Source organism: Gossypium hirsutum, chromosome A10 (assembly GCF_007990345.1).
Source record: "Gossypium hirsutum isolate 1008001.06 chromosome A10, Gossypium_hirsutum_v2.1, whole genome shotgun sequence".
NCBI lineage: Eukaryota > Viridiplantae > Streptophyta > Magnoliopsida > Malvales > Malvaceae > Gossypium > Gossypium hirsutum.
The window spans coordinates 4,561,455-4,585,930 of NC_053433.1; the positions used below are offsets into that span (position 1 = coordinate 4,561,455).

Sequence of the window (24,476 nt, forward strand, 5' to 3'; positions counted from 1 at the left end):
TTGGGTCATTTTGAAGAGGTGGTGTTCTTGTTGGCCAAAATTTTCAATCATTTTCACATTTCTCATATAAAGTGGTATTCTTTTTAAAAGGCTATGATTTTTAGTTTGTACTTACTCCTCAATTGAATTTAGCTTTGAAAATTAGATGAAAAGAATGGATGACACCTTTTTTTTCTTTTTTCAATTTCATCCTTTTTTTTTTCACCTTTTATGATGTCTTTTGTTTTTTTAGTCCAAATTTCTTTGTTTTATAAACAGGGAAACGCAGACATATTTGAATGTGAAAGATATATGTTTGTTTTCCCCTTGTCAATTACTATTTTCATCTCCCAACACTGAGATTACTTTGATGTAATCTTATCATTAATATAACTATTTTTCAAGGTCAAATTCTGCTCCCAGTCCTTGAAATTGAATCTCTTCCCTTTAAGTCCAATTGATAAAAAAAAGTTAAATACTTTCGTTTATTATGTGAACCAGTATTAAAGAACCCTAAAACCCCAATTTTAAAATTAGAAATGCCTAGTTATCCAATCTAATGGAAAGAGTTTAATGACCAAAAGCAGCATAATTAGACCTTCAAAATACCAACAAATTGCACTTACTCACATTATTTCAATTAAAATAATTATTAAATTGAATATAAATTGCCTTTTGAAATGATCAAATTTGATATAGAAAACTGTCTCAGTTCAACCCTTTCCTTTGAATGAATGGAATTTAATGCCACATATATATATATAAACCCACTAGCTAGCTAAGGTTGCCTTAGTTTTGCCTAGGTACTTTACTTAGACTTATTTGTGGGATTTATATTAATATATCTATCTAACTATCTAAGCCAGGTTTGGTTGATTAGCTTTGCTATCCTTGTCATTATTTGACTAATTACAGATAAAAAAATTCATTTTCTAAAAAATGTTTTTTTAACTAATAAGATAAGATTCTAAGTATTTTGTATTGTTAATTCTAATGTGGGAGTAGTGCATTAAAGGACAAGCTGACACGTCAGGCCCCTCCTGTGTAAATAAATTTATACAGATTCAAAAAACAACAAGAGTGTACAGCATTAATAATTGCTATATGTGATGTGGGGTGGGGAAATCTGCATGGCAAATGGCTATGTCAAGTACCATAGTAAGTTATTGCAGCGTAAAATACAAGGCAGAAACAATCAAAGCAATTAAATATGATATGGGTTCGAATAGTAAGGAGTTGGACTGTAATACAATGAAACCCTAAACGCTTCATAAGTAATAAAATGTCTAAAAGATTTGTTTAATTGGTTGTTGATTATTATAAATATGTGTGTCAGAGTCTCTTTCTCTCAGTGTCAGCAGATGTATCATTTAACCCCACAAAGAGATTTTTTTTTATTACTTATAATATGCGTGATGCAGGTGATATCTCTTTTTCCTTTCCACATTACCTCAAAATTAGCATCATTCACTTCCAATGTCATGTTCTTTTCTCTGTCTTATATTCATCCACTTGCATTTGTTTGTATTTGTACATGTTTTCCGATACCTAAAAACCTAGATGAGTGATCAATCTCATCCACAGTACCGTTTTCCAGCTATTAATTATTATATAAGATTGTATATGGATGGATGAGTCAATATCAATTGGCATATTTGGCACATATGTCGTGTTCATAGGACAACGTGTGGTGAGACATGGAATAAGGGCAGTGTCCAAAGGGCAGGTCAGAAAAGAAAAGAAAAGAAAAGAACCCTAGAAACACGCCGAGGAAGTGCAGCAAAAGGTGTGGGGGCAAGGGGGGGGGGTTTGCCGTGAACTGTGAGTGAGTGAGCGTGATCGAAGATGATGGGGTCCAAACATTGGCGTACGTTCTTTTTCCCTTTCTTTCTGCTGCTGCACCAGACCTGCAGTGCAGTGATGGTCATAATAATATATGATAATGGGGTTATAGTAATCAATGCTATGCAGCACTCGAAATTTTTTCTTTTTATGTGTTGGGTTTTTTTGGCAGAGAGGTTTGATGCTAATCTTGGAGGGTGCAAAGCCGACAAAAATCAGAGAAAGATTGAGAGAGATGGTGCTTGTATGTGTGCGTTGTGTAATGCTAACGCACGAAAACAAAAGATCCATAAAATAATAATGAAAAAAAAAGACCCATAAACCTGCTAATTTTGGCACTTTTGTGTGTGTGTGAGTTCAATTTCAAGTGTCCCCCCTCTTTGTGGTTTGAATAATGACAAAACAACTTTCATGGGAAGGGAGGGATCCACGTGAAATGACTTTGCTACTTTTGCTTTAGTTCTTTTCCCTTTCATGTCTTTCTTACTCTGGGTTTCTGACACGTACAATCTTTGCCATCCATGTTCATTGTTTCTTCCATATGTTAATGTTATGTCATGTTTTTTTGGACCCACACCCCCCCTCTTTTGTTTTTATCAGTTTTCAGCTTGGTTACTTATTTGAGTAGAATTGTTTTTCTAGTGTTAGTAGTTAAAGTTCCCTTGGGTAACCAATATATGGAATACATCCAAAAACAAAAGCAAAGTTACAATATACAAGTTAACCCAAATAAATCACCTAATTACACTCTCATCTTATTATTATTTCATATCTTTCATTATAATCTCATTAATTAAGGATATTCATCTTCATATAAGTTGTAAAAATGTACATGTCATATAAGATAAACCACAACTGTTTTAAAAACAATTGTCAAAGCATTAATCCAATAATTGTGGGTCACTGTCGCAATGCTATGCTTAGCTAAGTTTCGATGAACTTTCAATTGATTTGCTATGACTAGAAATAAAATTCCTAACATGTACGAAAGGGAAACAGATAAACACTATTTTGACTGGGTTTAAGTTTCAAAGTTAGGTATGTTTTGTACGTTATTATAAAAGTAGGGAAAAAACATATTACAAATTAAAGACTTGTCAAAGTTACTTAATTACAATTTGAAATTTTCCTATAAATATATACTATATTTCGACACACTCACCATATATGAGTAATTTTTTAAACTTTTATATGAAAAGATAAAATTACTTTCAAAATTATTAGAATCCAATTAACAAGTTATGTCAATTCGGTTAAAATCCTAAATATAGTATAAATGTGTAAAAGATCTCGACTTTATTAAGTTGATGACTTAAGTGATAACCACCCTATACACATTGCTGACCATGCCCCATATTACCAAATTGCTTTGCCAATTCAATTGATTACCCTTTAAAAATTTTGGGTTTATTTGATGTAATATGTATGAAGTAAACCACTCTGTCTAAAGGGACAAAAAGTTTGAGATACCCTAAGTGGATGATTATCATATAAAACAAAACAAAAGCATCACTATTTTTCATCTAACCCACAAAGAGAGATCATTGTATTAATCATCATATCCATACATTCTTCATCCTTTTATGCATACAAAATGTAGGTTCACTCAAGTAGGAAAAGTTTAGTGCAACCATAACTTTGTTATAATTATTTAGTTTTGGTCATATGTGTAGTTTTCAATACTATGCACATCTAAGCTTAGATACATATTGAAAAATCATGTTCAATTTTTTTAATTATTTTTCAATAAAAAATGATTTTGGCTAAGGTTGAAGTTTGGGTATATTCTTATTTTTAAATCATTGTGATTTATATTAAAATAATTTTAGTTCTAATCGGGCATGTATTATTTATGATTATACATATAATTATTTGTTAATCTCTAAATCTAAAAGTAAAATTAGTCATTATTTTTATGTAACTTTTGTTACTTTATGACTTTTTGGGGTTAATATGTTTTTATAACCTTAATCCACAAGATAAATTAAAAATATTAAATATTAAATAAAATTATATTGTTTGGTAAAAATATTTTTTTTAAAAACTATTAAATTTATTTAAATTTGATCCAATTCAATCAATTTTTTACTAGTTTAACGGTTTTATGTCGATTTAATTTTTTTTTAATTTTTCAATATCGATTTAACAAATATGATATAAAAATTAGCAAACATTTGAAAATATACAACATAAAAGGGGAGAATAATAATAATAATAGTAGGATTTGGACTTTGTTTCTTAGGGGTGGCAATAGAGGACTTAACCACTTCCTATGATATCTATATATCTTATTTTATGCTGTTGGCCTATCTATTTTATTATATTATGTAGAATCACTAGTGCCAATAATAATACTTATGAATTGATCAGTGAGAGCATCACTTTTTGATAAAGATAAGAAATTTAAAAAATTAACTTATCCAATTAACAAATTAGTACATACTTATGGTTGAGAAAAAAAAAGTAAGTACATATTTCGGGCCAATATATTTGTATTGTTGGATTTAGAAATACGATTTAAGGGGCAGAAATTAAATTAGAAATCTTTTAGGGTCGGAATTAAATTATATATAATTATAATTGTAAAAATATAATTTCGTTATTTTAATAGCTTGTATCTTTAAAATTTTTGTCATTTTTAGAAATCAAAGTATAATTTTACTATTTTAAAAGAACTAAATAAAAAAATTTTCATTTGGGCCCTACCAACCCCCCCCCCCCGCTAAATCTGCCCCTATACATATGGAGATTAAATTAATTAATGATAATATTATAGCTTAAATCACGTTTAAGATTTTTATAATGATTTGTTCCATCAATTAACGATCACATTGATAGTGATCAATAATATTTAATTTATATGCTTTTGTTAATTAAATAATTAAAAGTAGCAATTCTTTCCTTGGAATGGAAATAAATATTTTATTACTCTTAACAACCTAAAAAGAAGAAGTGCCCACAAATTTCATTTATTAATTTTTCATAGAAAGTGGGTTATATTATATAGGTCCCTCACCCAATTTTTATTTTACCAAAAAAGATTACATGCTCTACACGTAAATTATGGTTTAATTTAAATTATCAAAAATAAATTAAGGTGTAATTTATGAATCTCCAAGGAATTATTAATTAAAGAGAAAGTTGATCTAATTTTTTATGACGACTTATTCAATTTCTTTTATAATTAGTACATACAATTTATTTATTTATTTATTTTTGCAATTTTCTCCACAGAGTTCGATATTGCATATGCTTGGTAATAGTAATTAATATACTAGAAACAAAGCTTGAGGGTGTTTTTGGGAGAAAAATATATTAAAATTATTTTGTAGTGATTAATATGATGACATTGAACTCTATGTGATGATTTGATGGTCAGAGTGTTCACCGATCTGGGTTTGAGTCATGCTAGTTGTGTTTGTTGTTTAAACTTTACGCTGTTGTTGTAATTCACCAATATATATATACCAATATACATGATGACATTGCATCTTATAGGAGAAAAGGTTCATTTTATACTCATTTTGCATTTTTTAAAATATTCTTGTATAATATTTTGGCCTCTTATAATATAGTTTTTAATAGGTATAATGTCAAATATAGATCTCAACGTTTATATTTTTTGTTAATTTGGTCATTAATTTTTTTTGAGTTTAATTTTTCATTAACTTTTCAAAAAGAATCAAATTATTATTATTAATTAAAATACCGACTAAAATATTAATTTTTTTAATGATGATAACGCGACAACCGCGTGATAGTCCATGTATACTTCATACTAACATGAAACTATTTACCTTATATGTCACATCAGCAAAGTTCAAAAAAATTAGCATGGAGTACATTTGGATTGCCATCTTTTAAAATTTAATGTTATAGTAAGCATTCCTACCAAAAAAAATTAATTGACTCTTTTCGAAAAGTTGAGAATCAATTAACTAAAAAAATCCAAATTAATAAAAATTTAAATATGAAGGACTAAATTTAGCATTATACCTTTTTAATATAACTTAATGAATAATGAATAGAATCTAATTTAATTATCCTAGTTGTTGGTTTTAGGGATAAGCCGAAATAGCTATAGTTTCCCAACATTGACTACAATATATAAGTGTCCCTATTGATTTAATTATTTTTAATGAGGGTGTTAAGTTAATGCATCAAAAAGTAATCATCATCAAATTAAATATACTTTAATGAGGTATTAATTGGTTAGTTATATGGTGCACCAACTTGCCGCCCATGACGAGTCCCCCTGCATGATCTATCATCCATATCTTTTCTTGACAATTTCTTTTAAGTTATAATATATATTCACACCCCCCCCCCACTAATATTTATTTCTCCTGTCATTGTGTATGCAAAGTTTTGTCAATATGACGAAAATTTATCAGGGGCTCTTTTGCAAAGGGTGTTTCAGCAATTTTTAAAATAATTGCGTGCTTCTCAATGGACTGTTTTGCTTGTTTTCTGATATATATATATATATATTATATCATCTTTGATTAGAATAATTAGGATTTCGATTTAAAGGATTGAAAGAAGTTATGGGTAATAGTAAGTCGTACTATACATGTATATTTAAGTTGTAGATTTAATCATTGTAAGTTAATTTAATCACATTTTGTAATGAACCGAAAGTTACGGTATCGGAAATTGAGTCTTGAGTACTGTTTCCGTTAAATTTATTCATGAATATTTATTAGAAATATTTATGAATTATAGTTGAATGGTTATTTAATGTTTAATTAAGTGAAGTAGCTTGAATTTAGTTTAAAGGGCTAAATTGCATAAGGAATAAAAGTTTAATTATAGATTAAAGAAGTAAAAGGGACTAATCTAGTAATTAGACCCTAAGTGCCATGTGTGTGTTAATATTGAATAACATGTGTAATAGTTGGTATATATGTGTAATAGCTATAAGATATTTTATGTTATAGCTATTACACATGTTAGTTTTATATTTATTATAGGTTAATAATAGTATAATAAGTAAAATTGATAAAATAGAAAAAGAAGATAGAAAGACTAACAGAGAGCAAACGTGAAAGAAAGAAGAAAGAAAAAAAGAAATAAAAAAGGGAAATTTCAGGATTAAGGCCCTAAAGTTTGATTGGTAAGTTGTTTTAGCTCATATTCTTATGATTTTTATGTTTATGGATGCCTAATTCAAAGTTCTACATGTATGAGGTTAAAATGAAGAAAAATAGAGAATTTTTAGATTTTGATTTAGTTGAATAAATTGAGGTTTTATGGGTTAAATTGATAGAAATTGAAGTTAGAAGTGATTAGTTAAAGGAATTTCTAAGTTAGGTTTAAATAGGGACTAAGTTGAATAGAGCTCAAAATTTATGTTTTATAATGAATTTTATGAGTTAGAAATTGTTAATGAGTTGATTAAAAGAGAATATGAAGCTTAAGTTAAAGAAAAAAAGATTAGTAATGGAAAAAGGACGAAATTGGAATTTTTGTAAAAGTTTGGTAGAAAGTGAAAATGTGTTTTATGAATTAATATATTTGATGATTTTTAATTGTATGATTGTTAGTAGCAAACGTAGCACCGGATACGTCATCAAAGAAGGGAAAAGAGAAAGTGAACGAAGATATCGATTAAATTCGATAAATAGTAGTTTGTATTTCTATAAACCGAGCTTAATCGTTATTGCTATATTTGATATTTATATTGTATGAAAATGTGAATGAGGTAAGTATTTTTACCATATTGAAATGAATGTGATTTTGAATACCCTATTAACAGTGTCGGGCTAGTCGGATATAGTTGAAATGCCATAGGAATTGGAAGTATTGGGATATTCCGACATTTAGTCGATGAGACACTATGTGTCGACTACTGTTAAAGTTTCGGATTTGTTCCGATGAAGTACTTTGTGTACTATAATGTTAAAGTTCCGGATTTATTCCGATGAAACACTATGTGCTTATCCCGGAGTGTGGGTCGGATCCGTGTATCCGTCAGTGTCCAAGTTATGTTAATAAGGGTAAATAAAGTAAATGTTATTAAAGTACTGATTGATATTGAATAATAGCAATAATGTGTTTGAATTACCATGTTTTAAAGTTGATTAAGCTATTGTTTATAGAAATACCACTGAGAGTATTCTCAGGGTACGGTTTGTTTCCGTGTGCAGGTTAGGTACGAAAGTATAAGGACTCAGCATACAAGCCGATCCCCAAACTCAAATTGGTGAAGTTTCTATCTTTTTGGAAAATGGCATTGTACCTAAGATGTCTTTTGGTGATTTTGAAAGTATCTAAGTTGTTAAGTGATATTTTGGTATGTTTTGTAAATGTTACCAAAACCTTAAGTATGGTATGTTTTGATATGTTAATGAAGAGTAATAAGAGGAAGTGTTGGTAAATATTGTAGAGAGAAAAAATGAAGATGTTATAAACTTAGTTATCAACATTTTATACTAAAACAGATTTGGACAGTAGCGGTAGTCCAACTTTGAAAATATACCAAAAATAGTATAAAGTGAATTAGATAATAAATAAAATTTTTAATTGAACTTAATGAATCTATTTTTATATGGAAGAAATAAAATAGATAAAAGAGTTGTATTTTATGAGATATTTACGTTTTGGTGAAACAGGGTTAGAACAATTTCTGGATTCCCTGTTCTGATTTTAGAAATTCACCATAAATTGTGTATTAAGAATTAGGACTCAAACTTTATTTGAATGGATTCCTTGTTGAGTCTATTTTTAATTGAAACAAATGGCATAGTCATTGGATTTCTGTATAGGAAGAAATTTGATTCGTAGTGCACAAGGGTCAGAGTAGCCGAATCTTGAAACAGGGGAGACTTTTTCTTATAAACTGTTCTAATTGGCCTGACCAAAAATTCTAGAAAAAAATTGGTAAGTATATATATGAGTCTAGTTTCAGGAAAAATTTACGGAATTAGATTTCGAGTTTCGTAACTCGAGATATGATTTTTTTAGCGACCGTGACGCAGATGGATAGTTTACTACGAAAATTGTTTAAGTGCTAAGATAAGTTTTGTAATGTCTCCTGCTCGACTCCGGCAACGGTCTCGGGTAGGGGAACGTTACACATTTAATCCTTTGTATTTTTTAAATTAATCAATTTTAATCAATTTTCTTTTTGAGTTTTAAAATTTCAATCTTGAATCAAACCATAATAGTTTAATCCGTCATGTTAAATTTCACTGTTGGTCTTGTGAGTTGTGGACAAATTCCATGGTCTCCAATTTGCAAGCACATAGGAAAGGATTTTGTCAGTTTCTTTTTCTCTACTTAATCTTTTTTATACAATATTATCTAAAATTATCTATAGCCCCTTCCCAAACCCTTAAATAGGAGGATAATGCACTTCAACAAACTTGAATCCATATCCTCATGCATTGATAATAATTCCAACACCAATTGAGCTAAGACTCAATCAGTTGTTGTGCTTTAATATTTAATTACAGTGTTTTTGGAGGTAAATGGAGGGCTAAGACAATTTATGTATGTATTGTTACTTTCAGAAAAGCTGGTAGAGGCATTGCTTTGAGATCTTGTCACAAAGAGGAGGAGGCTTATGCTTTTCTATTTCCTTTTGGACAATAACATGGGAAATAGTATTTGAAGAAGAAAAGCTGGTAGAGGCATTGCTTTGAGATCTTGTCACAAAGAGGAGGAGGCTTATGCTTTTCTATTTCCTTTTGGACAATAACATGGGAAATAGTATTTGAAGAAGAAAGAAATTATATAAGATGCTATCAAGAAAACCTAGCTATTACTTCATCCCACATGTTTTGCCAACTCTCATGTCACCAAACAAGTAATGAAATTGACATTAATCCCACCCTGTGTGTTTGTTTATTTATTAATTTTGGTGGTGTTTTTTAAGTGTATGGGACACAATATCTGACACAACTTAGAATAGAGGATCTCATCAACTAGCTAGACCCATGCATGTCTTTGTCCCTAATCTTTTCATCTTTGATTAGGAGCACTGTCCATGACAATGAAAATTTTGGTTTTTTGTCAACTCTTTAACCTTAAGGTTATTCAATAAAATTTTTTATACTAATTATACAATCTAATTATTAATTAAAATTTGAGTTAATATATAACTCTAATATAATTTTATTGGTTGAATAATATTGGGTGTTGAAGTTTTTTTAATAAAGATATTTTTGATGATCTCTAAATATAGAATAACCTTTAACTTTTAAGATCTAAAATTATGAAAGAGATGTAACCATTATAGGGTCTTTATACAAGAGATAGGTTTTTTTAGGATTGTAAAGAGTTTGACGACACATCAATGTTAAACACTGAATATATATATATATATATATATAAAAGCTCAAGTTTAATGTTTGATCGTTGGGTTTTTTTTTGAACTTTTTGAAATTTCTATGTTTATAATGATTTTTTATTGGCGATCGAGCATAGATTATCGAAACTAGACCACATTAAATATTTTTTCTTAAAGAATAATAATCATAAAAAAAATATAAGGAGAATAAGTTACATTTGGGTAAAAAGAGATGGAAAAGGGTGTCATAACATTCCATAGGGTTGGGTGGGGGATTTTGAAGGGGATGGAGTGCAAAAAAGGAACATGAAATATGGACCCCAATTAAGAGCTACATAGAGACCCTAGATGTGAACCTTAACATTAAATTTACATTTTATTTATTGTTTGGGTTAATTGTGGAATAGGGGGTACACTCCATCACATTAAAAGTGATGTTTGCTTCTTTTGTTCCCTCCACAACACATTTCCTCTTTATGACATCCCACTCACAAAGCAAGCTGAAAAGAGAAGGAAAATTAGATACATTGATAAAAAAGAAAGGTTCCCTTCCACAATGCATATCCCTTTATTTAGGATTTTTAAAGCTTGCCATGTGTTTACTTTTAAGGCATATTATGTATGGCTTTGGTAATGTTGTAGAAATAAAGCTAAGATATCATCATTATTCCATGGTTGAATCAATCAAAAACCCAATAAGGATGAATCAATAAAAAATGGAAAAGCAATGAAAAAAATAAGAATTCTTTTTTCTAGGGTGTGTAATGAAAGAATACGGAGTGAACACTTCACATTCTCTTCCACTAAGAATATATATATTAATGGTAAAAGTATCATGGCAGTCCTGATTTTATGAATTAGATTGTATTTCCTCCACTCTATTTTAAAAAAATTGATAAATTAGTCCCTGTGCATTAGATCAAAGAGTAAGTCAGTCTTTTCTATTAAAAATTTTATCTATTTGTACTATTAAAAATTGACATCACTGATGGAAAAATAAGATAGTGACACGTGATATGCTATATATACTGCATGTTGACGTATAGAGAATAGTAAAATGCAATCTGTCTCCTAATATAGGAACCTTCATGATATTTTTAGCTTTTTTACCTTTGTGCTAAGCCTACACACATTAACCTTTTTAAGTCCTTTTCAATTCAATTAATGGGGGGAGGGGTATTTGAAGATTTTGCAGCATCTCAAAGCCGTTCATGAGTGCAAAGCAGCCCAACACACATATTAGGTTTAGAATGATTATGTACTTCCTTTTTCTAGTTTTATAAAAACCTTAAAAAAAAAAAGGAGGTGCTAGTGAGTTGTGACCAACAAAACTCAACTACCCAACCTTCATTGTTTTATAGTGGATGGCTTTTTCATGTGGAGATATAATAATTTGAAACTTAGGATATATATATAGGTAAAGTATCAAGATTACTAGGCAAAGGCAACTATATGTGCACTTTTTTTTCCTTTTTTTCCTAGTTGAAGTTTCGCCTTTCTTCCATTTGATGAATGCATTATTGTTGTTGGTATATGGTGAGATGAGAAAAAAAAAGTTGACCATTGGTATTGACTTGCTTTTTTGGATCCAGTGGCTTCAAACTATGAAACTAATCCATCAACTTTTAAAGATTCTTTGAAGTCACAATGATAATGCATTTGCCACATGGAGAGAGAGAGAAAGAGGAAATCATGTGTGGTCCATCATTATGACAATTGGGTGTTATCGAGTGGGGGCGACTAGTTCCAAAGGAAAATGTGGTTGGTTGGATGGACCACAATGAACTGGTCTCAAACTCGAATCTCAGTGTGAGGTTAAGCTTGTGTGCTGATAAGTCCAAAGCCTTTGACGAAGTAATAAAGGTCTTTGTTAAATACATTGTCCTTTGGGATAAGCATGCATGTAGGTGTAGTAAAATCCAAGATGAAAAAAAAAAAACATGTTATAGTTCATGCAAGTGGGAAGGGAAGTAGCTTGCATGCGTTCATAGACAAATTCAACAGTGAGCTATAGCTAATTGTCTCAAGGTTTACTAGTCTTTTTGGTACTGACTAATGACCTTAGCTTTTGTTTATCAAGAGAAATGAAGAATAGAGAAGTGGTCATAACAAGTCAATAGGGTGCTGGGTAAGGTTTATTCTTTGCACTTGCTTTTCAATTTTAATCCTTAAATTTGATTTCATCTATTGAATCTAAATCTAGATTGACTTGAAACTAAATTAATTTTAATTTAAAACCAACCCAAACATGAAATAATCCGAACTAGAATTCTTTGAACAAGTCATTCAAAAAGACTTGAACTTTCGAAAAATCCTAACCTTAAATTTAAATAACTTAAATAAAAAACAACCCAAACCCAAAATTGACCTAAACTTGAGATAGGTTCAAAACTGAAATCACCCAAAATCTTTACAACCCAACTTAATTCTTTCTAAATTGACTTAATCGGAGATCAAATCCAACCGTCCAATTGAGAGGTATGTTTTGCAGACTATATATAGAACTGCTCGATTCTTAATTTGTGTATTGAACGGTTTTCAGTGGGTTCATTGGCCCAAACAAAAAATATTGAATACTGTGTCTTTATATAGGAATTATAACCCAAATGTTTGCAGATGCACATCTCCATGGCTCTCCTTGGGCTCTCAAAGCCTTGAATAAGATGGGATGCAGTAGGAGATGGGAATCGGGAGTCCAAGTCAATTGAGTTGGTTGAACTTGGCCCAAACTCAATGTGTATATCAAAATTACCAAGCTGCACACATTGAGTTCATTAAACTTCTCAAATAATCATTTTCACTGCTTCATCTATGCTTTAAATATTAATGGGATATAACCGATTCAGTCTTAATTTGATTAGCAATGATATTATTGTCAGTGTAAGAAGATATAGTTTGAACGCGCTAAGATGCATTTATTTTCCTATTTAAGGATCAGAGAAGAGTAACGGGTAATTCTAGACATTACATCTCAATTGCAAACATTGTTTCATGAACCATGCTATTAAGAGAAATTTCACTTGCCACAATTTAATTATAAATAACATTTATAAAAGTAAATTAAAATTAAATTAATTAATTGAATTGAATTAATAAGGTTAATCAACCTGTTATTTAAAATTAATTTGTTCGGAAATCAATTAATTTTTTTAAAAATTTCAATTAATTTGATTCGAAAACAACCACTTAAACAAATTAATAATAATACATATTATATATCAGCCTAATGCACCCAAGAAACTTGAATCCAAATTATATATAATAATACATCAAAGAGAAAAAATATTAATTTTTGAAATTGAATACATAAAATATCTAATAATTAACAAAATAAAATTCAAAGCTCAAAAACCTTAACACTACATTGGAAATTGACTAAATGAATCAAAATTAGTTGAATTCAGTTAATTGTTTTCATTAAAACTTTAATTTGCTAATTTGGTTAGCAGTTAAGCATTTTGAAATTTTGATTAGCTCAATCACTGATAGTTTGGTTTAATTAATAACTGAATTTACCATTCCAATACTAAATAAGATTAAATACAATTTTAACGATGCTTGTTAGACCGTTTAAAGTTTGGTTTGGTTGATTTTTGTGTCGTAAATCTTTATTTTCATTTTATTTTTTTATTAAAATATAAAAACATCAGCGAAATATAACTTAACTAAAAGAAATAATAAATATATATTTCAATACCCATTTAAACTTTAATTAAATTTAAAATTGAGTGGAATTAAATTTTTAAATGAAACATAAAACTCTTTCAATTTTATTCTTCATCCCATAAAATTTAAATCTGAATTTTACTTTAAATGAAACATAAAAAAAAATGTTAATCTCTCCTTTCTTTTACATTTTTAGTGAGCAAGGTTTGTTAAAGGAAAAAGATGTGGAACTAACAATAACCACCATTGATTTCTTAGGAAAATAGTGTACAAACTGCATATTCCTCTTCTTTTGCTTAATATGTCAAATTTCTAGTTGAAGTATGGTTCAATTTCAATTTCAATGTATTTAAATATACCCTTCCATTTCTACTAAAGTTCCACTTTTCTTGCTAATCATAATCATTCTTTTTCCTTTTCCAATTGATTAGTTTGGATGGACAGTGTGTATTCCTGCGATTAGTGTAAAATAACTGTAATGATAAGATTAAATATTTGTAGCGATACTATAACATAAAAAAAAAAACTAAACGCACAATACCATATAGCCAAACCCACCCTAAATCTTTCTTTTAAATTTGTCTTACGCATTTTCAATTATAGATTAGATTTGGAAATGTTTTTCCGGCAAGACGAAATGGCCTCAGTTCTCAGATGCTTTAGGGTTTTTGCAAGATATGTTGGAGCTTATGCTTCCATGGTTAAATTTGTTGACACCATTTTTTTGGATGAAAAACGGGGTCGACTTGGGTTTTGAAAATGAAAAAGGGAGTCGCCACCAATCCTTTTTGAGGTGTGATTGGGTCACCTGGGAAAAAGGTTGTTTTTAATAAATAATTTGATTTTATTAAAACAACGGTTTTGGTCTACGAAATTTAGAAAATGGGTTCGGGAGTCGGTTACGTACGAGGAAGGATTAGCACCCTCGTAACGCCCAGAAATTGGTACCTAGTTGATTATCTAATGTCTTGATGTCGAAAATTGAGAACTTGAAAGAACTAAAAATACGATCCTTATATTAAAATGAAAATTTTTGGAAAAGGAATATATTTCACGTTAATCGAGAAAGAGAATCATATCCAGTAAGTTAGCATACAATATCTCAAATTCTCGACACGCGAATGAAAAATGCTTATTTGAAAGATATTTTAGCCATCTCGGATTTAAAAATGAGATCGCGACCAGTAAGTTAGGACGTGATTTTTTTATCCCGAGGTCATCTAAAATTTGAGTTTAGAAAGATTCGTACATTTAGATTTATCGAGAGAATCGAAACCCAGTAAGTTAGGGCACGATTTTTCTCGAATCCAAACGCGAAATGCCATTTTAAAAAATAAATTTTGTTATATCGAGTAAAAATAAAGCACAAAATTATAGTGAAAGCAAATTACATTATTTATGCATGGCAAAATCATAATGAACATGAAAATATAAAAACGATGCAAGCTATAGCAATCAATATGAACGATCAAACTTACAACATACAAAATAACAAAATAAAAGCGAATAAAGTTAAATCATTCATTCAAAATAATAACAAAAATGAAATAAATAAATAGCAAATACAATTAAGTATAAAAGATATATATAGACATGAACTAAGATATGTGTATACATGAATTAACAAAATATATAAAGTATATTTTATATAAGATAAATAAATATGCGTATATGTAAAAATATGTACATATAGGTGTATAAAACTATGGGATACGAAGATAAAGGAATACATATAAAAGTAAGTGTATATATATTGTAAAATAAAAGAAAAAGTATATATGTACAAACAAAAGTTTAAAACTAATGAAAATATACATATGTATACAAATAAATACGTTAATTTATATACATACTAAAAATATATTGAAAATGTGTATGTATATGCGGATTTAAAAAATATAAAAGGGTGTATTTTAGACCATAAAGATTATATATAAATATGTATGTATTCATGAAAATGAAAATGTGTATATAGATATATATATAGGTACATAAGTTGTAAAATATAAAAATATATATATGCACCAGAAGTTTAAATAAAATCAATATAAATAAATAGGTAATAATAATAACAGTAATAATAATAATAATAGGACTAATTCCAAAACGGGAACGAAACCTCAGGGCTGAAATAAAAAATAAAACAGAATAAAGGATCAAGATGCAATATGCGCGAAAAAGGGGGGACCAAAATGGTAAATGCCCCGAAGCCCCAAAACGCAGCGCAGCATAGGGTCAAATTAGAACAAAAACAGAATTCTGGGGCTACATTGAAAAATAGGGAATAGCGAAATAGGACCAGATTGCAACGCGCTACAAAGTCGGAGGGACTGCGCGCGCAAATATCCCATTAAAAGAAAACACGCGGATCCTTCCCCTGGGTCGGGTCACCGCGCGGGTCAGAGCTCAATACGACGCCGTTTTGGAGCCACTGATCAGACTCCAAACGGCGTCGTTTCACACATCAAGCAAGGGCCAAGAAGAACCCTAATCGGGCAGCCTCCATTTCATTTTCTAAGCAATCAAGAAAACAACAAAAAAAACAAAAAAAGAACTGAGAGCCCGAGTGCTCTCCTCCCCACATCTCTCGACCCCTTAAGCTCAGGCCGCCATCTCCGCCTCCATGGCCAATGGCCGGAGTTGCGCGAGAAAGGCCTCTAAGCCTCCCAATTTTGCGGCGTCCCCGAAGGCTAAGCCTTCTCAACCGTAAGACCAAAAGGAAAAGGGATGAGATGCCCCTTTCGGCTCGAATCCGACGACGGCAAGGGTGGGGTTCCGACACCAGCCCGTCGAAGCGGTAAGGTATTTTCTCCTTTCCCTTTCAATTCCTTTTTCTTTGTTGAACGAATGCGAAAAAAATAAACAATAAATAAAAATAAACAATAAATAAAGAGTAAAGTAAATAAGAAACAAGAACAGAGAAGAATAAATTGGAGTCAACCTTTTGATCTGTTTTTCTTTTTTGGATTCAAAAAACGCTGTCCCTTTCTTTCAATGTACAGAGATATTGTTTTGCTTTTATATCCAATTTACATTGTATTTTTTAGTTGTATTCTTTGCACTATCTGTTGTGTGCTCCGGCTTTTTCTGCCATTTTGCAGGTGTTGATGAAGCTAGGCACGGTGGGTGGCGATGGGACAAGGCAAACGGCAGAGGGATGGATGCGGCGCTAGGTTCGGCTAGGGTTTCATTTTTCTGAAACCCTAGTTGGGTTTTTTAGTGGGGAATTGGGCTCGGGTTTTGGGTTAGGTTTTAGATGGGTTTGGTTTATTTTGTAATTGGGCTTGTAACGGGTAGTGGGCCACCAGGTAAATGGGCCTGCAACAGCTGCCCCTCTTTGCTCATTGTCGTGTAACGATAACAGAACAAAGACTAAGAAAGGCCCATTTTGCCCGGTCTCGCCGAGTCTTGACTTGTTCTGGTACTTCTCCATTTCAAGTAGTCTCATTCCAGTCCACTAGGTCTTGTTGCTTCGATCCATTCCACTGCATTTTAGAGAGATGCGTCCTGTAGCCTTTATCTTCTTCGCAGCAACTTCAGGGGGACGAGGTTGGTGGTTTAAGTCTACTCCACTATAACGTCAGAGAGATAAGACTAGCTATGATAGACTTAATCTGACCTACTGCAACTTCAGAGGTATAGGCATTGGCGCTTCGGCCCACTCCACCACGTCGGGGAGATAGAATTACTGGCTTCAATGTACTCTACTGTAATCTTAGAGAGATAATATCCTTTATTTTAATCCGTTCCACTGTAATCTCAGGGAGATAGGATTACTAGCTTCAATCTACTCCGCTGTAACCTCAGGGAGATAAGATCTGAAATTCCTTGGTCTGCTCCACTGTAACCTCAGGGAGATAAGACCTGATGCGATCTACTCTGCTGTAACTTCAGGGAGATAAGATCCTTTATTTTAATCTGCTCCACTGTAATCTCAGAGAAATAGGATTACTATCTTCAATCTGCTCCGCTGTAATCTCAGGGAGATAAGATCTGAAATCTTTCGGTCCGCTCCACTGTAATCTCAGGGAGATAAGACCTGATGCGATCTACTCTACTGTAACTTCAGAGAGATAAGATCCTTTATTTTAATCCGCTCCACTGTAATCTCAGGGAGATAGGATTACTATCTTCAATCTGCTCCACTGTAATCTCAGGGAGATAAGATCTGAAATTCTTCGATCTACTTCGTTATCGATGCAGGAAGGCAAGATCTTCTATCTTTGATCTGCTTCGCAGTCAGCAGGATCTAATGTCTTCATTGATCTGCTCTCTAGGGAAGATGACCTGTATAATGAACCTGATTATGCCTAATGATTAGGATGGCATGATCTAAATGAATCAAATGCTCCTAACTAGACATGTGCGAATGGTGTTTGCATGATGTAAAATTTTATTTTTTTCGAGAATGATCCCACTTAGGTTGTCATTACTCGAAGTTTATTAAGGCTTTGTGACTAACGTGCTACGACGCCTTCTTGCTTGACTGGCTTTTCTGAAGAAACATTTAGCTAGGTTGCCCCTACTGTGAACCTCGAAGTTTAATCCATTGGGGTGCTAAATTTTGTACCATCATTCTCCCACTGTAATCCAAGGGTAGAAATATGTGGCTTCTCCTCAATCTTCTCCTATCACTATTCGAGGATACATGACCTGAATCGTTCTAGCTTCCCACACCATTCTCAAGGTGTCGTACTCATGTGCAAATGAAGGATCTCTTCTCCGAGGTAACCTCTTCCTATTGCCTGATAATCATTGCTTGCTTATTTATTTAGCTTTGTCATTAACATAACATCTTGTCATTTTGTTCAATCAATGCATTTGACGACAAAATCCAAAGAGAGAGTCCAAACTTAGACTCTTCCTTCTCAAATTTCCAACCTTTAAAATTGGCGTGTTCTAAACAGTAGTCCTGCTTCAGGTTTCTATATTATTTAGAACTTTTCAGAGTAATATGCAAAACTTCCTTTGTGAACGTTTTATTAGTCCATTAATCATTATTCCAATGCAACATGTTTGCAACAAGGTCATAACAATGGATAAGAATAAAGTCGGTTCTGATCATAACTCAAATAAAACATCAAAGATGGCGAAAGAAAGGCAACAAAGAAGTGGATTGAGAATGTGTGTTTTCACAAAAAGAAAGGAAGAAAGAAAATAAAAGAAAGTATTTTCAAGAATACACATAAGAACTAGGTGCCCCAGTTATCGCAGCTTGAGTTTCTCTGTACAAACTTTCCGAGGACCCTTCTGAGTTTGACAGGTGTTCAGGAGATCTGCAATACTCTGTCAATGTTTCAAGACGTTGCATATCCTTTCTTGTTGGTTCAAGTAAAGCAAGATCATCATATCCCCCCGATCAAAATTTGATCCGCTCAAATCCTGATGTTCCAATCCTGCCCAATACTTGAGTCGCCTTTTTTGGGTTTTCGACTTAAGCCCTCTTTGGTCTCAAAGTGCCCTTTACGGGTTTTCACCTTAGCCTCTCCAAAGTTTTTTTTTTTTAGGAAGCAAAGCGCCCTTAACGGGTTTTCACTTTGGTTCCCCTTTCTTTCAAGTGAAGTACTTCTTGACGGAGTCTGCGTTTACAGGATTTGGTAAACTTTTGCCATCCATCTCGCATAGGATCAAAGCTCCACCAGAAAAGGCCTTCTTTACAACATAAGGGCCTTCCCAATTTGGCATCCATTTTCCTCTAAAATCTCTTTGCATAGGAAGAATCTTTTTTAGTACCAAGTCCCCTTCACGAAATTCTCGGGGGCGAACCTTTTTATTATAGGCTCGCATCATTCGTTTCTGGTACATTTGCCCATGGTGAATAGCTCTTGGCCTCTTTTCCTCTATTAGGTTCAACTGATCGTACCGAGATTGGATCCAATCGGCTTTATCCAACTGTAGCTCAGATAACACCCGTAGAGAAGGGATTTCAACTTCAATGGGTAATACTGCCTCCATTCCATAAACCAGAGAAAAAGGTGTTGCCCTAGTAGAAGTTCTAACAGATGTTCGATAGGCAAGGAGAGCAAATGATAATTTCTCATGCCAATCCTTGTAGGTCTCAGTCATTTTCCCCACAATTCTTTTAATGTTTTTATTGGCCGCCTCCACTGCACCATTCATTTTCGGACGATACGGCGATGAGTTATGATGCTTAATTTTAAATTTGCTACAAACTTCAGCTATTGTGCTATTATTCAAGTTCATCGCATTGTCGGATATGATCCTCTCAGGCATTCCATATCGACAAATGATCTCCTTCTTCAAGAATTTGCTGACTACTGCTTTCGTGACATTTGCATATGAAGCAGCCTCCACCCACTTGGTAAAGTAATCAATTACTACGAAGATGAAGCGATGCCCATTAGAAGCCTTTGGTGATATTGGCCCAATAACATCCATACCCCACATGGAAAACGGCCAATGAGAGGTCATGACGTGAAGAGGTGAAGGAGGCGCGTGTATTTTGTCTCCGTAAATTTGGCATTTGTGGCACTTCCTGGCATGGTCAATACAATCTCCTTCCATGGTGGGCCAATAGTACCCAAATCTCATGATCTGTCTGGCCATCGTGAAACCACTGGCGTGCGTCCCACAAATACCCTCATGGACTTCTTCCAAAATTTTCTTGGCTTCCACAGCATCCACACATCTCAACAGTACTTGATCCTTCCTTCTTTTATATAACACTTCTCCATCTAAGACATATTCAATGGCTATCTTTCTCAGAGTTCTCTTGTCATTCTCTGTCGCTTGATCAGGGTAATCCCGATTCTTCACATATTGTAGGATACTCTGATACCAAGGACGATCATCTTTTCCCTCCTCCTCAATATTACAGCAATTAGCCGGGGTCTCAGAGATACTCATCTGAACAGGCCTCATTGCCTCAAGTCTATTCACCTGAATCATCGAAGCTAGAGTAGCTAATGCATCAGCCATTTGGTTTTCCTCCCGTGGGAGGTAATAGAAGGTGATATCGTCAAACTCCTCAGCCAATTCAAGAACTAGTTTTCTATAACCGATTAGCTTAGGATCTCTAGTCTCCCACGCCCCTTTGAGTTGGTATATCACCAACGCTGAATCCCCGTATACTCTCAGTACTTTAATGTTCCGTTCAATGGCTGCACGAATGCCCATAATACATGCTTCATATTCTGCCATGTTATTTGTACAATCGAAGTCCAACTTGCTAGCAACAGGATAATGATCTCCACTTGGGGATACCAAAACTGCCCCAACTCCATTACCCGTAGCATTTGAAGCTCCATCAAAATTTAACTTCCATACGTGATCCATTTGAGGATTTTCTTCAATATTCGCCACATACATCAAGTCCTCGTTTGGAAAATCGAAATTCAAATATTCATAGTCCTCCAAGGCTCTACTAGCTAGGAAATCGGCTATTGCACTTCCCTTTATGGCCTTCTGACTGACATATACTATATCAAATTCTGAGAGCAAGATCTGCCATCTAGCCATTCTCCCGTTCAAAGCAGTCGATTCCATCATATATTTTAAAGGATCTAACTTTGAAATCAGCCGAGTCGTGTGATACAACATATACTGCCTCAGTCTTCGGGTTGCCCAGATTAGAGCACAACACAACTTCTCAATTGATGAGTACCTCATTTCGCAATCGGTAAATTTCTTACTGAGATAGTATATTGCCCTTTCTTTCTTTCCTGTCTCATCATGTTGGCCCAATACGCATCCCATGGAATTCTCCAACACTGTTAGATACAATATCAATGGCCTATCTGGACTTGGAGGTGATAAGACTGGGTATTAGCCAAGTACTGTTTTATCTTATCGAAAGCCCTCTGACACTCTTCATCCCATTCACCCGGATTATGTTTCTTTAAGAGCCGGAATACTGGATCACATTTCTCTGTCAGTTGTGAGATGAACCGAGCAATGTAATTCAGCCTCCCTAGGAAACCTCAAACCTCCTTCTGAGTGCGCGGGGGAGGTAAATCTCGTATTGCCTTTACTTTGTCTGGGTCAACCTCGATCCCCTTTTTGCTAACTATGAAGCCTAATAACTTCCCTGATCTGGCTCCAAACGTGCATTTGGTCGGGTTAAGCTTAAGCTGAAATTTCTTTAATCTCAAAAATAACCTTTTCAAGACCTGAACATGCTCTTCTTCCGTTCTAGACTTCGCGATCATATCGTCAACATAGACTTCAATCTCTTTGTGCATCATGTCGTGAAATAAAGTCACCATAGCTCTTTGATATGTTGCTCCCGCATTCTTCAATCCGAAGGGCATTACCTTGTAACAGAATGTTCCCCATAAGGTAATGAATGTGGTTTTCCTCATGTCTCCAGGATGCATCTTTATTTGATTGTATCCAGAGAAACCGTCCATGAAAGAAAACAATGAATAGCCTGCCGTGTTATCTACCAAAGTATCAATGTGAGGCAGTGGAAAGTTGTCCTTTGGACTAACCTTGTTTAAATCCCTATAATCCACACACATTCGTACCTTTCCATCTTTTTTGGGAACAGGGACGATGTTGGCTACCCAATCCGAATACTTGACCTCTTGTAAGAATCCAGCGTCGAATTGTCTTTTGACTTCTTCTCTTATTTTCAACACAATGTCAGGTCTCATTCTCCTAAGCTTCTGTTGAACGGGTTTACAATCCTCCTTTATGGGCAGACGATGCACCACAATGTTAGTACTTAGCCCAGGCATATCTTGGTACGACCACGCGAAAACATCTTTGAACTCTCGGAGCAAATTAATGAGGTCTTGCCTTGTCTTTGCGGTGATTTCAGTTCTAATTTTCACCTCCTTTCCATCCTCTAGGCTCACTATTTCTAATGATTCCCTATGAGGTAGGATATGCTTGTCCTCTTGTTTCACCATTCTTAACAAGTCCGGAGATGCATCATAATCTTCGTCATTTTCAAAGTCGTGGGATCCCTCTGAACACACTTCTTGCTCAAAAATAGGCTCCGCGTTTGAGGCAGCGTCACTCATGTCATTGATATCTGAAGACCTATGAGGGCAGATCAAAGAATATACCAAGAATATTTATGAATATGTTTGTGCAAAAGAATTACAAATGAAAGAATTGTTTGTAAGACAATCAACCAAATGAAAAACATAAAGGAAAAAAATGACTGATCGAGATGAACGTAGACACGTATTTCATTAAAATAATGATACTTAGGCCCAATGCCTATTTCACAAAAGATTTCATATCGTTTCTAGGCCAACAAACAACAGGAATGTTTTGAGCATTACTCTGAATAAGCCCTAAAGACTACAGGGATTTCTTCAGCAGTCCAATTGTTTAGCTCGCTTCCAGGCTCATAAGGGCAGATCTCCAACAAGGCCCTCCTTTCCGTTGCTTCTATGGCGTTGGTATAAACGTTTTCCAACATTCCTCCCATGCCGCTACCGGACACTCCACATTCAGAATGAATAAATCCTCCCGACACAAAAGATGTAGATATGTGGGGAAAGGTTAAAGGCTCACACTTAGCTTCATGTCCATTCAAACGCGCCCTTCTTCTCTCTTGTCTCTTCTCTACTTCTTTCTTCTTCTGCTTCATGTCTGGCTTGTACCCTAAACCAAATTTATCAAACTTTTCCTTCGGCATTGGTGCCTCAATTCTTCCCTGAAGATATTTTCCCAATCCTTTCCCGGGTAAGGCTCCTCTTCCTACCATCAATCGCAATCCCATCTCAGTGGTCCTGGATATTTTCGGTACTGGAATTCTATTTCCCTCCGTAATAAACGTCGCGTTCACAAATTCTAACGACCGAAAAGAACATTCTAGTGCCTCATCGTTGATGTCCACATAAGGTGCATCGCTAGTCATCATTGCGATAATATCCTCCTCTGCATCTATTGTTACCAACCGATCCTCCGATACCAACTTCACCTTCTGATGTAATGATGAAGGTACTGCCCCTGCTGAGTGTATCCACGGTCTCCCCAATAGACAGTTGTAGGAGGGTTTAATATCCATTACCAAGAAATCCACCTCATAAGTGACTGGGCCAATCCTTAATGGTACCTCAATTCTCCCCATAACCTCCTTTTTGTTCCATCAAATGCCCTTACTATGCTCTGGCATGCTTTCATGTGCAAACTGTCTATTGGTAATCGACTAAGAGTGGACAAAGATAATACATTTAGTGCAGATCCATTATCAACCAAGGCCCCCGGGAGTGTGTACCCTTTGCATCGGACAGTAACATGCAGGGCTTTAGTAGAACCTCTTCCTCCGGATGGTATTTCATCATCATTAAAGAAGATAAAATTGTCAGCACCAATATTGTTGATCAACCGATCCAGCTTGTTTACCGAAATATCGTCAGCCACATATGTTTCGTTTAGCACCTTTAAAAGTGCATTCCGATGTACTTCTGAGTTTAAGAGTAAAGCTAGTACAGAAATGCGGGCTGGCTGTTTGTGCAGTTACTCCACAACACTGTATTCACTGTGTTTCAAAAACTTCAAAAACTCCTTTGCCTCCTCTTCTTTTATTGGTTCATTTACCAATGGCTCAACTTCTACTGCTTTCCCTTTCCTCTGTTCTTTCTTCCAATTCTCTTCCCTGGACGACTCTGCTTGAGCGTCATATCTTTTTCCATTGCGCGTGTAAGAACCTATTTCCTGATTACTTTCTGCTTTTTTCCCAAAATGGTCACATTACACCCGTAATTCCACGGCACCA

The 24,476-nt window shown here is 33.7% G+C and overlaps 1 long non-coding RNA gene across 1 annotated transcript; it reads left to right on the top strand.

The window, feature by feature from the left end:
* Positions 1-7,969: 7,969 nt before the first annotated feature.
* Positions 7,970-9,655, top strand: LOC121208580 (uncharacterized). Its single transcript, XR_005903692.1, has 2 exons — positions 7,970-8,026; positions 9,336-9,655. It is a non-coding gene; the product is annotated as an uncharacterized lncRNA (long non-coding RNA).
* The last annotated feature ends 14,821 nt before the right edge of the window (positions 9,656-24,476 follow it).